This window comes from Equus przewalskii, chromosome 8 (assembly GCF_037783145.1).
Source record: "Equus przewalskii isolate Varuska chromosome 8, EquPr2, whole genome shotgun sequence".
NCBI classification, from domain to species: Eukaryota; Metazoa; Chordata; class Mammalia; order Perissodactyla; family Equidae; genus Equus; species Equus przewalskii.
In genome coordinates this window covers 27,987,306-28,004,999 of record NC_091838.1, presented here as the reverse complement: position 1 = coordinate 28,004,999, position 17,694 = coordinate 27,987,306, and the positions used below count along the sequence as shown (strand labels likewise).

The window sequence follows — 17,694 nt, the reverse complement described above, 5'->3', positions numbered from 1 at the left end:
CAGAATGTTCCATGAGCACTTGAGAAAAATGTGTATTCTGCTGTTACTAAGTGGAGTATTCTGTTTATGTCAGAATATGTCTATATGTTTATGTCTGCTTATGTCTGTTAGATCCAATTGGTACCTTGATTATTCAAGTTCTGTATTTCCTTATTGGTCTTCTTTCCTGTTGTTCAGCACTTAATTTTTCTTTTAAAAAAATCTTAGGAAATCTAGAGAAGACACCAAAATACTTGAAGTAATCTGTTCCAAATTGGGTCATGTCCACCATGCATTAAATAATCTTCCTATATCAAAATATATATATTTGAACATTTGAAGCAACTTTTTCCAGGGCTGTCATATTCGGTCTTACAGGATGTGCACTATCCAATACGGGTGTGTGCAATTGGCTTTTACTTTCAACAGACCAGCAGCCAGCATTTCATAGCCCTGGGGCAATGGAAGGGCAAAATGCAGTTTTCCCCCAATGCACAGCCTGTATCCTTATAGCGGTTTTAGAGTGCCTCCATTCCCATGAATACATGCAACTCTAACAGTGATTTTTACCAGCCCACAGGGCATCCCAGGAGGGCTTAGGAAAGGGGATAAAGCAGAGAAAGGACTCTTGAGTCAGTTTGAGGGTATCTACCACCTGATGAGCAAATAGACAGGCCTGAAGGACTCACAGTAGAAATCACACACCAGCCCCAAGTGCCTCTACTCAAGACCTCAGTCAGGTGGAACAGCTGCATGTAAGGCATACACCACAGGCCTGTCCTGCAATGCCCTGTTCAATCACTACCTAGCAGCAGCAGCAGTGTCTTCATGTCTGCCTACTTTCTCTCAGTGTCTGATCAAGAACCTTGTTGAGAGCCAGTCTTGATGGCCTAGTGATTAAAACTCAGTGCTCTCACTTCTTCGGTGGCCCAGGTTCGTTTCCCAGTCATGGAACCACCCACCTGTCTGTTGCCATGCTGAAGCAGTGGCTCACATAGAAGAACTAGAAGGATCTACAGCTAGAATGTACAACCATGCACTGAGGCTTTGGGGAGGGAAAAAAAAAAAAGAGGAAGATTGGCTACAGATGTTAAGTCAGGGCGAATCTTTCCCTGCAAAGAAAAAAGAAACCTTGTTGAAGTCCTAGAAAGGTCAACTTCCTATCTTCCACCTTGCCGAGAAAACTGATTTTCTTTCAAATCTCATCTTTTCTGCAATGTAAGACCATTTTATGTGCACACCAGTCCATTCTCTGTCCATGATTGACATCTCCTCTCCCTACTAACATCTGACAAAAGCTGGTTTCATGCCCTGTTTGATTCAGATTTTTAGATCCATTCTGCTCTCATTATGTCTCATCCTTGAGAGGAAAAGTCCATGCAAAACAGACCTCCTGCATATTTGAGTTGTCTTAGACTTTTGACAAAGTTTATAATGGAAACAATAGTCTGTGCATCCAGCGCTTTTCCATGAAAAGTGCAGTGACTATGCTGATTGGCTGCTTTCAGGATATTCTACCAGGGCAAGTACTACTTGCTTTATCCAACAGTGAGAAGTATTTTGCCCATTGTTTTTTTAACTTTGGCATCTTAGAAGCTCAAACGTAAATTTGAGTGCTCAATTTGAATAATATTAGCCTAGGATTGTGGTGTCACTCTTTTTTTTCTTATTCTCTGTTAATCATTTACTTAGATATGTTTATTTTGTAATTATCTACTTCAAGTCTTTTTTACAAGTTCATCATTCAGAATAAAGTGAATGGCGACTCTTTGCTTCAGAACGATCATGTAATTATCATGGATATTAGACTGCTTGTATATCAGTATCTTCAAATTGTACTGCTCCTTGTATTGTACTAATCGAAAAATTCTTAGACACATGTCATCCTCGAGTTTCTGTGGAGAACTCAGACTTAAGTTTTCCCTAATACAAACAAAATTGCCCTATATGTATTTTGGAAAGCTTAAAATAATTTATTCTGGTCAATTTAGAGGATTTGGAAAGAGCCTGGAATCTGGAGTTGATTATTTCCATTTAAAGGTCTCTGTCTTGGGAAATTACTGTTCTTTTACTGCTGCTAGCATACAAAATCCTAATTGAAAAACCTGTACACCTGGTGATGGCATGGATTTAATTTACTTCTGTCGTTTCAGGAACGTGTCTTGGTGAGGGAAGGAATGCGCAGTGGAACCCTGATGATTTGTGTTTTATACAGTCTGTCACTGAGGGTTAGCTCAGCCCCAGGACACTAATAAACAGTCCCAGACCCAGGTCATTTGTATCTCTTTATTATAGGCAAGAACATCGTCCAAGCGATACCTCAATTTAGAACATCACCAAATTCAGTTCAGTTCAATTCAATGCAATTTATCAAGTAATTATCGAGTGTGCCAGGCATTTTCTAAGTCTCTGAGAGCATAGCAATGAATAGAACTCAGTCCCTACCTTCATGGATTCCACAAAAAGAGAAAGGCTGATAAATAGCTCAAAAACTAAAATCAAGGTAAACATGAGGTGGTAAGGGAGCACAGAAGGGGAGCTTCTGGCCACCAGTGGGGATAGGGCAGGACAGGTTTTCCAAAGGAGATGATGGCTCAAGGAGACATCACAGAGCAGTCATCGGGGGCTAGGTGACGGAGGTGTAGGTTCAGATATGAGTCAAAAAACCCAAAAGGTTCAAGAGGGTTGGAGGACTAGGATCTCCCTGAGCATTTCCAGTGTTAGCCCAGTGGTACCCCAGGGTGGGCTAGGAAGACTCCCAGTGAACGTTTGTGGAACTGAACGAGTGAGTGTGAAGGAATCTGAAATGAAGCACAGAAGTGTGAAAAGTGATTGTGAAGGGGTAATTACTACTTTTTTATCTGGATCTCTAAAGGTGTTCCAAATTCAGGCGCAGACTGGTTTGACCTGGGGATTAGTGACTTTACCTGCTTTTGAGGTGATTCCTAATATAAAGCAACCCTCCATTTTTTTCCATGAAAGGAGGATATATAAAATAGTTTTGAGCCTACTTAAATATATAGACTTTTGGGGATGAAAATGAAATAGCTGAGTGTCTATTCATACTATTTAGCTCATTAATTTAGTCACACGTACATACCAAATAACACATAGATTGAGAAATGTTACCATTTTTCAGTCATCTAGGACAGTTTCGGGGCACTGCCTCTCCCCTCTTCCTGAGTTGTTTAGGACACAGCGGATTCTGAACAGGCCTATGAGGCGCTCACTAGAGACCCCGTCACCTTTGCTGTTTGTGATCTTGTAACCTCTTACTATGTTGCTTTAAAAAGATGATTCGTGAGAGCCGTGGGGAGGAAAAGTCTCTTTTCCTTCAGCCTCTCTAAGTTCTCATAGAAATTTATTTAATGTAAGTTTTGCATGATACCGGAACCCTCACAAGGAAATGAAGACCGAAGACCGGAGGAAGCAGATAAACCTGGATGTTTTTATGCCAGGTTTGATGAAGAGTGAAAAGTCGTGGGAAAATATGATAGGACAAAATGGGGATGAGCTGAGTGTATGTAGTACCTGGGGAAACAGCAAGGCCTGCTGGTTCCGGGTCCTCTCAGCCGCCCTCCTGTGTGGAGAGAAAGGTGCTCCTTCCCTCCAGGTTAGGAGGAGCACTCACATCAGGGCCTTTTGACCTGCACCAGGGGAAGGTCAGAAAACCGCTTCCATTCCTGCTGTTTCTCAAATTTCATAATGCCAAGTGGTCATATTTTGAGATAGTGGATCCTGAACCCTGTCAGAGTTAAAACTTAGTTGTGAACTCATACTTCCAGGAATAATTCCTAAATTGAGTTAATTTCTTTACCTCCTTTTTCTTTTCTTTTTATTCTGTTTTTCCCTCCCTTCCTTCCTTTCTTTCTTTTTACTGATTTCCGTTAGTAACTTCTAATCATCCCACACGGGCACTGGCCAGTTCCCATACAGTGTAGATGCTGCAAGAAGACAGTGCAAAGGCTAGGGCCCCACGAGGCAGGGGGGAGTGACCGGCTGGCCCTTGGGATCAGGAGCCTGTGAGCTGGGGCCTCTGAAGCCCAGGAGTCTGCCAAGTGGGCTGGAGGAAGGGGACGCAGAAGCCCAGGCAAGAGAGAGGAAGCGGCTTGCAGGGCCGGCGAGGCAGAAAGGGCGAGAGAAGCGGAGGGGTTTGGAAAAGGCCCCCTCTGGAAGGGCTGGGTACTCGTTTATCCCGTGGGACAGTGGAAGCCCTTGAAGGGTTTTCAGCCGGGGAGAGATTTGATCAGATGTCCACTGTAGACAGTTCACTTTAACCACAAAGTGAAAAAGCGATTGGAGCGGGGAGACGACACCAGAAGGTCGGGTGGGAGGCTGTGCCTGAGCGGGTCCTAACCTAGGGGAGGCGCAGGGGCAACGCAGAGGAATCAACTTCCCAAAGCCTGCAGTGCCGGATGCAAGCCCTCCTCCCGCCTTCTGATTCCAAATTCTGGTTGATGGCAGCTCCGAACCTGCTGCTGCTCCCTGAAAAGAGCAGCCAGTTACTCTCCTCTCCAAGGCAATCTTCATCATACTATTAGATGCTCTCATAGGCTTTCCTCTCTGGGAAACGCTCATCTTTCCTTTCTCAAAAGCACCCAGCGAGCGTGTCACAGACAGCCATGCGTAAGAAGTGTGCCAAGTGACCTTCCCAAAGAGGAGAGAGAGACAACGCAGGTCCCAGCATACAGCAGAGAGAGTGGGGGAGGGGCCTGGCAGGCGGAACCCTGGCTTTGTGCCATTTGTGGACCCTTGGGGTCCTCGCAGGCTGGCTTTCTCTGAGCCAGTCCAACCGTAAGAACAGATAATGCTACACATCCGTGTCCTCAGGGTATTGAGTCATTTTTTTGTAAATCATCTAGAAAGGCATTGCCGGGCTTGAAAGCACAATTTATTGCTGCCTTATTAAATGGTCCCAGCAGCCAGCCACGCTCTTTCTATTGACGGAGCAAAAATGAGGCAACCAGAGGGCAAGACACGGGAAAACTGGGCAGAAGCTGGGGGTTCCAGCCCCGACCTCCACCCCGTAAAAGAGGGCCTCTTCCTGCTCTCGAACCCTGAAGGCCAGGGAAACAATTAAACATTGGAGATCCTTGGAGAAAACTACATACTGTAAAAAGCAAGGCATTTTTAAAGGGCATCCATTTCTACCCCAAACTTTTTCAGGAATGAAACCAGGAAAAATAAACAATGAAAAGCAGATAAATGTCTGTTGCCTTTCCCAAGGATCTCAACACGGTTTGCGGGCAGCCATTCCCTCTCCCTCGCTGTCTTTCTCCAACCAGCCCCCTTGCCCCCACATCTTTCTGGGACTCCACCGCCTCCTCTCCAGCTTCAGGAGGGACCCCCTCGACCAGGAGGCCCTGGGGTTAGAGGGTGCCTGTGCTGTAGGCCGGCCCCGCTCCTTAAGAAGCTCTCCTTTCCTCTATTCATTTCAGGAAAATCCTGTGGACCAACACTGTCCCTATCACCTGGGCTTTCCCAAGGCTGGGCCACCAAAACTTGTTCCTGCCTCATACTGTTCTGCAAACCCTGAAACCATTTCTCCTTCATCCCCTCCTTCCTTCCAACTGAGCGGCCTTTATTTTATCTGCCTTTAATCCAAACAAAATGAAGTAGATACTCTCCCTACATAAATAATGCCAGCTGTTTTTTCCTCCTACTTTAAAGTGATATTTAGGAATAGTATCCTGTCCAAAGAATTTATTTCATATCTGCAAAGAGAAAAAAACATTTCTTTACCCTATAGATTGTACTTCTTGTTCTGTTCTTTCTCTTTCCTGTTACTCTGTCAAAGCCAACCACCTCCAGAAAAACTTCGTTTGAATCCAGGCATAAAAGAGCCAGGGGCAGAGGGACAATGAGGGGGCAAATTAAGAGGAAAGCTAGGATTTGGAATGGCTAATTATACAGAAAGTGTTCTGCTCACAAAATACTTTGAAGAACACTATTTCGTTGGTTCTTGCTCAAACCGGGAAGAATAGGTAAAATCAAGTGACTCGCCCAGAGTCACACAGCTGGTAGGTATGAAGTTCCATCCTCACCACCGTCTCCCCCAGAAGTGCCGCACAGCCTCCACCTCTGCCTGGAGTGTTTCCCCCACTCTCGTTCACCCTGCCACCTCAGGGTTCGCACACACCTTGCCATGAGGCTACTGTAGGTGTCATTGCCTCTAGGATGAGGCCCAAGTCCACGTCCTCGTGTCTGGGACATCGTGTCCATGGTCCTCTGATCAGCTTTCCACTCCTCCTCAAACTCCCCTGCTTGGACCTGGGCCACACCTACAAGCTTTGGCCTGTGCCCGTCTCTTCCTGGGCTGCCTGCTCCCTCCTGGACAGAGGCTCCCGCAAAGGTCACTGCTCCCTTCTCTGCACCCCGCTCATCAGGCTGGAGATGTGCGCTGCAAATAAGCATCTGTCTCCCACACTGACTTTCAGTTCCTCTAGGGAACCGCGTTTGTGTCTTCAGCACCTGGCGCTTAAAAGGTGTTCGGTAAATGTTTGTAAGGGGGAAGAATCAAGGGCAGGATGGAAGAAAGGAGGGGAGGACCTGGGTTTGGGCCTTTGGGATGCAAACCCCTTGCCATTGGAAGATAGCACCAAACACACGTCTCCACGAATGGGCTCGGCCTGTGTGTTGTCTCCATGATCTCTCCTTTGGAAACTCTCCCATCATGGGCATTCTTTCTTTCTCCCAGGTAGGCAGAGTTGCATACAACTCTCCTACCAGGAAAGAGCTGTAGCTGTCAATGTCTATAAACACAGGCATTTATGCCACCTAATGTTGTCATGAACATCACGTGCCAATGTCGTCCTACAGATCCTGGGCTCGGCCTCCACTCCATGCCCCTCACCGCTATAACTGCCACCTGCCACCTGAGCGTGTCTCACACTTGTTAGTTTTATTTACCCTGGGTTAGTGTCATCATTTCCCATCTTCTGGGCCCCCTTCCAAGTCCTCCTGGCATGAATTACTCTGAATGTGGGTGACTAGACATTAGAATTAATGCTTGATTATAAACCCCGGGGACCCAGACTGTGTCACTCTCCCATGGATGCCCTGAGTTACAGATTCTCCTAAATAGGCAGGTAAATGTCAGTACTGGTGATGCTAGCTGGTGAATTGTGTCATGTGGGACATCAAATTCTCACACATGGCAGACTGCAAAGGTACCTTGGGAACATAAGGAAAGAGAAACAAAGATTCTGTCTCAGATGCCTCTGCTGCTGCGGTTGAGGGTCAAGCCAGGTGCAGGAGCTGGCCTTCCACAGGCAGGGGCAGAATCAAGCTTGCAGGAGACCAGCCTGAACCAGTGGGTGGGCCTGCCCTTCCACTTTGAGATGCCTACCCACTTTCCTTGAAATGATCAAGAAGGTTTAGAAGCGTGGCATTTGTGCTCCTTATTAGGTAACGTTAGGTGCAAAGAGTCCTCCTTGAGGAGGTTTCTTCATGCCTAGACCTCATCCTGTGTGTAGGGCACGCTGACTCCAAGAGGTTTCCTGTGGTTCTGTTTGTTGTTTGGTTGGTTGGTCACAGGGCCACTGGGCTTTCATTCACCCAGCCATCATACTACAACCACCTAGCAAGGTGTGCCCAAACTTACCGGGTGTGATGATTGGCCCAGAACGCTTCAATGAGTTTAGGGAAAAGTGTAAGAACTTTAAAATCAGAGAAATGTGAGTGTAAATTCTAATTCTGCTACCTGTTAAAAATGTGTCCACGGGTTGGCTGAGGGGTCAGGAAATTCAGGCCTGTGGGCCAAATTCAGCCCATTGCGGACTTTTTAATTCTTTTAAATATTGTCTTTGGTTGCTCTCTCACTACAAGAGCAAAGCCGAGTCCCAGTGACAGAGACCCATATGGCCCCCAAAGCCCCAAATCTTCACCATCTGGCCCTTTACAGAAGTTTGTAGCCCCCTGGGTAAGATTATTTCACCTCTCTGAGACTTGGTTTCCTCATCTGTAAAATGGGCAAAACACTTATATCAAAGAAGTGATGCTGTGAGAAATAAATGAGATAATAAACATGAAAAAATCAGCCACATAGCAATGCTTGATACGTGTTGGGATTTTTTAAATTATCATTTTAATCTTGCTGTTGTCCAGCCATGTCCCTCTCTGACAGGTGAGAGAAGCACACAGCTTCTGTCTGCTGCCTCTGTCCCTGTATCACTCTTTACTTCTTTTCATTTTGCCCCACTACACCCCTACCGTCCAAAGAAAGAAAAAAATATTGTGGAGGTAAAAAAAAAAAAGTTGTATAGAAAATAAACTTACTCTAAAGAAAACTTTAATTCTGTTGGGCATCTTATACTTATTTTATGTCTAACTAAAAGGTAAACTAACATAACATACATTGTTAAAAGTAAAAGTTAACTAACATAACTTTTAGTTACTAACATTTTATTTTCAATGTAAATTTAACCATGCAATTTGCAATATTATACTAAGAACAATGACTTCTTGCCTTTTCCTATATAGAGAATTTTTTTTCCTAGAGAAAATATTAGATGTTTCAAATTCCCATACAGAAAATGTTTGTCTTCTTGGGAAAATTTAATAAAAAGCTAAAAAAAAAAAATGTAAAATTTAAAATTGGGATGGTGCCATGCAAGATTATCTGAGATTTTTTTTTCCACTCAGAAGGAAATAACTTTCCACATTTGTTAAGAAGAAAGAGAGACACTTTGCTCCTCCCAATAAGTTTCTTCAATTACTTTCATATTAAAACATGTTTTAAATTTCAATTCAGTGTTTCCCTTATCAACTCCTTAGCAGCCTTACAATTTGCCTTGCAAAGAAGTTGAAATCCTCAGAATGGATTACGAAAATAATGCATATCCCTACCAAAACTAAATATATTAAAGCATTTAAATATTTTTAATTAGAACTATTACAAGGTTTAAAACAGAGATAAAATGGTTTCAGTGCAAGAAGTTTTAGACGATCTTAGACCCAGGGAGCTTGTATGACCTCCCTTCCCTTCACCTCACTCACCAAAGGCCAGCGCACAGAGGGCTTTATGTTTTCTCCCACTATTCCATTATTTCAGCTAGGTGAATTCGGTATGAGTCCAGCCGAGTGGATCTACCGCTTTTATATCCGTAACTAAGAGACAAGCTCTAAACTCACTGAAGAAATGGGAAACCATTCTGGTCCTGGATATTCATTTTGAAATCTGCTGCTCTGAGATCATATAATTCAACTCAAATTGGGGAACATTTTTCCTCAGGTGAAAATCCAGGAACAGTAGGAGAGCTACTTTAGTTCAGAAAATGTGAAGAAGAAAAAAGCTTGGTTTTCCTCCTAGGTATGCTTCTGATTCATTTTATGAAAAGAATCCAAAATAGGACCTTTCGGCCTGGGAACAAATATGGTTGCTATGAGCCTGAAGGACCAGGTGTGTGGGAGCCCTATGGGAGTCATACCCGAAGAAGAGGCACTATTTAAAGGACCTCCAGGGTCATCTACAACCCACCAGTTGTTATCCCATGAATTTAGACTGTGGAAGATTCCAGAACTCACTGCACTTGTCTCTGCCTCACCTCCCCCATTGTTGGTGAGGGATAACCATTCCAGTCTATTGTTGTGGTGGACAGAGTTTGGGATCTGTGAATTCAGATGCCTGCCCTCCTTGCTTGGGCAAGTTATTTAACTCTCTTGGGTCTCTGCTTCCCTGAGTGCAACACAGTACTTGCCTCAGACCGTTATCATGAAATTTAAATTGGGCAAAGGATGTAGGTACCGAGCACATCACTGTGCACAAAACAAGGGCCCAACAAATGCTTGTTCCTTCTCCATTTGTCTATGATTATGAGCCTCAGATTCACTAAGGAAACTGTAAAAATTTTTGTCTACAAGAAATCAATATATTGTAATCTACAAGTAAGTGTTTTGGTTGTTTGTTTAGTGACTGTACCTTTAGGGAAAGAAATTACTGTGCTTGTGGTGAAAAGACTGTATATGTTATGAATGGTCATATGAAAAGCTCACCTCCATAGCTGAGGAGGGTTGTGTTGTAAGTCGTCCGCTCCCAAACTATTGGTGAGAAAATACTTTAAATTTCCTCCAAAAATGTTGAAATTGACAGATAGATAGGATGAAGAAATAGGGTGAAGAGAAGGGAAGTCAAGATGTCTACAGTCAAGATGGTGGGCAAACGGAGACAATGTGAAAGCAGCTACTGGATGACAAACGTACTAATTTCAGAAAATGATGCACAAGAGAGTGACAGATGCTGGGACACAGCAGTCAGCCACAGGATGCAGAGCCAGCCCTCCTGGGCAGACATGTCGATCATGACCACCAGCACGGATGTACAGCTACAGCGGCTGTGCTGGGGTGCAACAAAGAGCAAACATCAGGGCTTGTGGGCACTTACAACAAGGGGACTAGATTTGCATTGGGGGAGAGGAAAGACTTCCTTAAGGAAACCGGTGACACTTAGAACACTGAAGGATGAGTAGGGATTAACTGGAGAGTGGTAGCTTTTCAAGGAGAGCAAGCATTTCCTGTCTGAGGAAAGACAGCTCGGTCTTATTTAGCATGTGAGGAATGGAGAGATGGCAGTGTGGCTGGAGCCCAGAGAGGCGGGGACAAGATGAGCCAGGGGAGGCCCAGTGGCCCAGGGAGCTACCAGGTCAGGCTTGCTAAGACGTGCCGATGAAGCATCAGCTCTCAGCGAGTTAGCTTTCCGCACACTCTTCTGACTCTGTCAGGGAAGGGAAAGGAGCTTTCAGGAAAGATAGATGCAGGAAGCCTCAGGAAGGAGCTGATAGGAGGCCCCACGAGAGGTGTCCCCCTGCTGGCCAAAAGTCGTTCTCTCCTTGTGATGGATTTCAAAACTCTACGTAGGCCCTCTAGTCGACCCTGCATGGAGGGTATATTCGTTGTATTATTCTCTCTGCTTTTGAATATGTTTGAAATTTTTCATGATAATAAATTTTTAAGTTAAAAAAAAAGAGCCCTTTCTCCCCAGCTACAGTTTGGTTGTGAACTGGGCCAGCGGCCAGGTGTTTCCCTGAGATGTAACCTTTGGCTGGCCTGCTGCAGGGGAAGGGTTGCGGTTATGCCCTCCCTCAGGAGAAGGAAAGAGACAGGCTCATTCTGTTGGTTGAAGAATCAAAGAATTAGAGTCCTTGGTTCAATTTCCTGAACCTCCTACATCTAGGGCATTAATATAGGTTATCAATCCTATAAAGCGTTCTCTGGGGATTTCCAAGCATTCTTGTTTACACTCCGACCACAAACAATTTGACAAGAGTACAGACTTTATTTCACAGTGTTTTGGCATTTGCAGCTCAGGCTAAAATTGCAAAGAAGCAGAAGAGGAGAGCAAGGAGGAACTGTGCAAATTTTTTGAATATCTCATTCTCTCTGTGGTTCCGACTCTACAGATAATATCTTCCCCTCTCTCTCCATCTCTCTCCATGCCTTCCTTTCCTTCTTCCTTGCTTTCCTTCTAGGAGCCAGTTCTTAACATATCCCAGGCACTGTACAAGGCAGTAAAGGACAGAAAGGTCAATGAGGCAAGTATGTACCATTACCTAAAGGTCCACTCTAGTGAGAAATACAGTAATTAAACCAGCACAAAATGAAACATACTATAAACTGTTCTCTGAAGGAAGAGCACGAGGTATTTGATATGACGACATGTTCATGGAGACAGCGAATTTATATTTGGGGGCCTGAAGTAGCCCCCTACTAGTCTAGAGGTTTCAAAATCAAAAAGGTCTCCTACATTATATTTCCAAGGGTCTTGTATCCTGTACTAACCCCTTATCCACTCTTTCTGAGAAGACATAGTGGTCACATTGAGATAGAGCTTTTGCACAACCCCTCCCACAGCTCCCATCAACCATACGCTAAGCTGTTGTTTTCTGTAATCCTAAATAAAATATAAAGAATTCTCTACATCTCTCATTAAGATTGCATTTAGATCCAAATTAGAAAAAGATCATAGGAAAGCAAGTTACTGAAAATGAAAAACAGAGATGAAAAACAGAGGTTAGTGTAGGTGAGTCCTTTTAATGGCAGCTGTGGGAAGCCTTGAAAGCAAATCTGGATTTGGAGCAAAGCGAGAGGATTCAGAGGAGAGGCAGGAGACAGTCACTGCAGCAGACCGTCGACACTTAAAGAAAGCACCTGCCGTCCTTATTTTGAGTTTATTTGAGTTTTAAGAACAGTTGTGGGGTTAGATTTGTGCAACACAAAACATTATTTCATTAATACAACTATTTTTAAAAAATAACTCAATTCCATTTTATGTTCAATGGGAGCAGGAAATAAGGAGAAAGACAGAGTGGGTGGTAAAGAAGAAACAAAGCAGGGGAGAAGGGGAGACTGACAGAAAGAAGGATGAGAAGGACGTGAAAGAGACACGGAGACACCCACAGGGAAAAGACGCCCACAAGAAGCACGGAGAGAGGAGGGAAGAAATTCAAAACTTCGTTGTTCTCTTGGACTACATGATATGGATTTCTGTCAGTTCCCTTTGAAACGCTAATTAGTAGATGAGATAATATTAGTCTCATAACTTATTCTGAAAAAAATCTTTATTCAAAATGGACAAATGTCTTCGTCTTCCTCTGAGACACTAGTCTCTGAGTTACTAAGGAGTGTCTACAACAATTCAATCTAAGAAGTTACAAGTAACCCCCTCCTAGTTTAGAGAGTTTACAAACAAAATTCTTGGATTATAATATTTCCAAGGGTGTATATCCCTTACCAATCCTTATCCAAAGATATGTACATATATAAAATCAGCTCAAAATGATGGAATAAACTGTCATACAAACTTTATGGTGATTAAACTGTTTTAGTCAAAGTCAGATCAATTGTTTGGACATCTGGGCAGTAAGAAAGCAAAAACAATGGGAAAAACTGAACTCTCTACCCTCTTATGTTCAGTATTTGAGGGCCTGCAAATTAAACCAACCAAATACAGATTAGCAAGACAATGTAATTATGTATTTAAATATGTAAATTACATATGTAATTACATATGTACCGAATAGGAGTTCATAGAGAGATGTGATTCAAGGAGGTGGTTAGAATTTGGAGTTTATATACCATCTTAATAGGGGTTGGGGAAGGGCAATTCTGGGAGAACAAAGCATTTCTTAGAAGTGAGGGAGTAAGGGCATTTGTGGAAAAACAAATAACTTTTTGGGAAAATAAAGGACTCAGGAAAATAGATGGGAGATATGATAGTTTTGTGACAATGTCTATTTGGTTGTGGTGCCAACTTCTCTTCCAGAAAAGAAGATTAGAGTTGCTCCCAGGGAGAGAATTTATGACAACTGAGTTCCTTTGGGAGGCTCTGCTTTTAGGCAAATAAGCAATTACAGGAACTCAAATGCCTTCAGCTCAAAATTCTAGACCCTTTCTGACACAATGCACCAAAATGGCACACTTTGTGGACACTTGGATTTGGGTGGATTTGCAAAATAGTATTTCAGTCAAGCTGCACATAAAACCGTCTTCTTAGAACTGTGGCAACTGATCTGGAAATTCATGTTCCCTCTCATTCTGAGAAGGGTATTACGCTAACAACAGGGAGCATAAGGGAAGAAGAAAGAAGTCTTCTTTCCAGGAGAAAGCCAATGTTGTCATCTAGGCCAGATTGCTTCCAGGGGTTTGAGCGTGTGCACCTCGTCACACATAGACTATAGGCCTGTGGAGTCTCAGGTCAACAGTTAGACACACAGCTCCAGAGCTGGAGACAGCTGGTAGGGGATGGGTGTTTGCTGAGTTGGAGGAGATGGTTCAAGCAGTGGGAGCACGTGGAATCACTCAGCAAGAGGCTGAGAAGGGAAGAGAAGCAGGGCAGCATCCAAGCAGGGCCAGTATCTCAAGGATAAGCAAAGTGAAATGGGGAAACAAGAAACAAAAAATAGAAGGAAAAACAGGAAAGAGACAAGTCTGAAATAAAGGAGAAGAGATAAAATCAAGTGAAGGGCATTTCTTGGGATGAAAGGAGGCTCATTACACGTTTATAACCCCCCAGGGAAGGAGCTCTTGCAGAGAAAGAGCTGGGATACACACAGAGAGGAGACGGCTGATGGGGTCCTTTCTCCAGGAAGCAGGAGGGTCAGCTTTGGAGTGAAAGGACAATTTTCATCAGAGACAACTAGGGGGAAGGAGGGAAAATAAATCCGTTAACTTCTCAAAGTGAGAATCTCTTCTCTGTCAAATGTGGTCGTTGCACTAGATAATTTCTGAGCTCTGATCTATTTTAACATTTTAATATTTTAGGGCAAAAGGCTATTGTCTTGGTCCATTTGGGCTGCTATGACAAAATACCACAGACTTGGTAGCTTATAAACAGCAGAAATTTATTTCTCACAGTTCTGGATGCTGGAAGTCCAGAGATCCAAGATCAAGGCGCCAGTGTGGTCACGCCTCTGATGAGGGTCCTCTTCCTGGTTCACCACCAGCAGCTTCCCGCTGTGTCCTCAGATGGTGGGAGGGAGGGAGGAGCTCTCTGGGGCCTCTTTTATAAGGTGCCAATTCCATTCATAAGGACACTACGCCCGTAACTTAAGCAACCCCCAAAGTTCCCACCTATTAATGCCATCACTTTTAGGAGGTAAGATTTCAACATATGAATTTGGGGGGAGCGCAAACATTCAGACCATAGCAGCCATGATGTATGCAGTTTACACTCAAATGGTTCAGAGAGAGAAAGGGAGAGAGAGAAAGAGAGAAGGCAATGATCAAATGAGGCCAAAGGCAACCTGGGTGAATAGCATATAGGTATTCCGTGTACTATTCTTATACTTGCAATTTTTCTGTAGGTTTGAAATTATTTTCAGATAAAAAGTTAAAAGACGCATTCTAGTTAAAGGAGTACTTAAATTTCTGTGTTCCAGCACCATGCCACCATGCGTCAGAAGTTACAGAGAATTCTACCCCAGTAATAATGCCATGCCTTGCTGAGAAGTGTCTCTTGGCCTTCGAACAACTAAGCTGATATTATTTGTGTAAAAAGCAAACGAACCAAGTGTTTCATGGCTGGTGTGAATTTGTAATAAGGACTAATTCTAAACTAGCCCCATATTTTCTGTGCAGACATATATTGGTCTAATAAAAATTAATTGCCAGACAGAAGAAAAACAAAATCATAATAAACGAATACAGGAAATTCTAATTGTTGCTAAAATGGAAAATTTATGAAGGAAGTGGCGGTGTTGGACATAAAATTTCCCTTGGTATAGACTTCTTAAATTGTAAGATACATAGAAAGCAAAGCTGGCAGAAAATCTTCATTTTTCTACTGCCGGAATATTGTCTTAACAAGTTCCTGGAGTGTCAAATGCAGGCGGAATTACTTTTTTAAGACATACAATGGAAGGGGTGAAGATTACAGGGGAATTTGGACTAAGCTAATTTTCCAATTCTTTTAAATGTGACGAAAGATAATTTTATGATGTTGTGTACGTAAAATTTTTTTTTTTTTTTACTGTTTTTCACTGCTTTGGAAAACAGCCTTTAATAACATCTTCCTGTGCAAACTGGTACCCTGATCTGACAGCCCTGACCGTTCACTATTCTAATCCAGCCAGCTTGCGCTTCCCTTTGCTGGAGCCCCACCAACAATGCAGCCATCTTCCTGAAGGTGGCGCTGTGCTCAAGCGCAGTCCTAAAGAATGCAGCCTGCGTGGGAAAACAGGAGGGGCGTTCCAGTGGAGGAGCAGCGCTGGGTGCACAGCTTAAACGCACAAGGAGAACACAGTCTGTTCGAGAAGCAATCCGTGCCATCACAAATGGTACAAATAAGGAGCGAGGTCATGAGTGGTTTCCATGGCCCATAAAGTTGTTCAAACTAAAATGGCACCCCCTTTGTTCTTATATCCTAAACTATGTCATGCAAATAGTCATTCTCCCATCTGTCACCTTTTACTTCCCATCCTCTCACTTTCTTCCTCTTTTTTTATTTTTTTACTAATAATTGCTTCATTTTTTTCTTTTTTTAAAGGCTAGCACCTAAGCTAACAACTGTTGCCAATTTTCTTTTCTTTCTTCCTTCTTCTCCCCAAAGCCCCCCAGTACACACTTGTACATTCTAGTTGTAGGTCCTTCTCACTGTGCTATGTGGGACACCGCCTCAGCGTGGCTTGATGAGCGGTGCCAAGTCCGTGCCCCGGATCCAAACTGGTGAAACCCTGTGCTTCCAAAGCCAGTGCGCAAACTTAACCACTCGGCCGCGGAGCTGGTCCTTCTTTCTTCTTTTTATTAACTTTTTTTCCATCCCTCTCTTTTCACTCCTGAATTTGCTTTATAGTTGATGTAGGTGTTTTCCACCACGTAGAAATTACATTAATGTAAGCTCCTTTGTGTACTGATCTCACTGACTTAGAAATCTTGCCATAACTGCCTGAAAGTTACAGTCATGAAACACCTTGTGCTGGACAGAAAAAAACTGAAGGTCCAGTATAAGATGTGGATGTTCTGCTGAGTTGATTGGGATTAGATATGAGAAGTGTCTGTTGGAAAATATTTTATAAGTAATTGTGTTTTTGGAGTTCACCTTACTCAAGAAAAATGTGTAAGAAATGACTGTTGAGTTTGCATGTTTTTTCTATCAATTCGAGTAGCTCTTTCCCACTAGAGTCATTTTTTTTTAATTCATTTTTCAAGGACCACAGACAGCTTTTCTCTATCAAAATATGAAAAATACAGATGCCATCATAAGTTTTTGGCATTCTCCCTTCTGTTATTTCCACAGGGGGAGCAAGACTATAATGTGGCCTGGTTGTGATTGGTAGTAGATTCTGGTGAACCATGCTTAGTCTTGGTAAGTCTTGGTATGGCTCGTTAAGTAAGCCAGCTACAATGCAGCTTGACATAACGTTTCAGTGACAAAGTGGAATTCCCTGAAAAAGCTATCTCCTCAAGGAGGCCAGTGAGTTTGGGGTGAGCCCTGTCCACATCTGCACCATCGAGGTGATGTTTCAGCCACAGCAGATGGACCAAGAGTGGAGGAGACCAATAAAAATAATTTTTAAAATTTGGAAACATAATTTTAGGAGGAATGCTAACCAAATGGGGCTCATAAAATGATAAGAAGTGTTTGAGAAGTGATTTCTGTATGATCCTTAATTTATAAAAGAGTTAGAGTTGAATGACAGTGAGCAGACATTTCTTCTTCTAAGCGGAAAAAAGCTGTAGGAAGAGTATCAGATTGTGTTAGGACAAAGGGCACACCAGCTGTCACAGGAAACATTGCCAAGGAGGTTCTGTGGTCTCCTTTTCTTATTTTTAAGAAAGAATAAACCTTTTTCTGTGAACGACCTACATTTATTCTTGTTTAGAAGTAGAAAGGTAAACCAGCTAGCCCCTCAAGTTTCCTGTGATTACTGACCCCTTCCAATCACAGCGTCTCAACGCTGAAAGAGAGCCCAGAGATCAGCCACTTTATAAACGAGGACCCCAGTTTAAATGATCATCCCAAGTCATGCAGATAGTAATCGGCAAAGTGCAAACAGCAACCCAGTTCTGTCAACCTCCAGGCCACAGTTACATTCCCACTACACAGAGCTACTTCCTTGGTTTACTTACACTAAATACACAGAAAGCTAAACCCCACTCTGTTTCCAGATCCCACACCCCATGATGATTTTGAGGAGCATTCTCATTAGCTTCATGACTTCTCCATATGGTTGGGGCCCCATAGAGGACAGATAGTAGGAGCTCCATCTAAGTGTTTAGTCC

The 17,694-nt window shown here is 43.2% G+C and overlaps 1 protein-coding gene across 6 annotated transcripts in view; it reads left to right on the top strand.

Annotated features, from left to right (window-relative positions):
- The window catches only part of XKR4 (XK related 4), a 423,291-nt gene that overhangs the window by 387,573 nt on the left and 18,024 nt on the right, over positions 1–17,694 (top strand). The window lies entirely within an intron of this gene.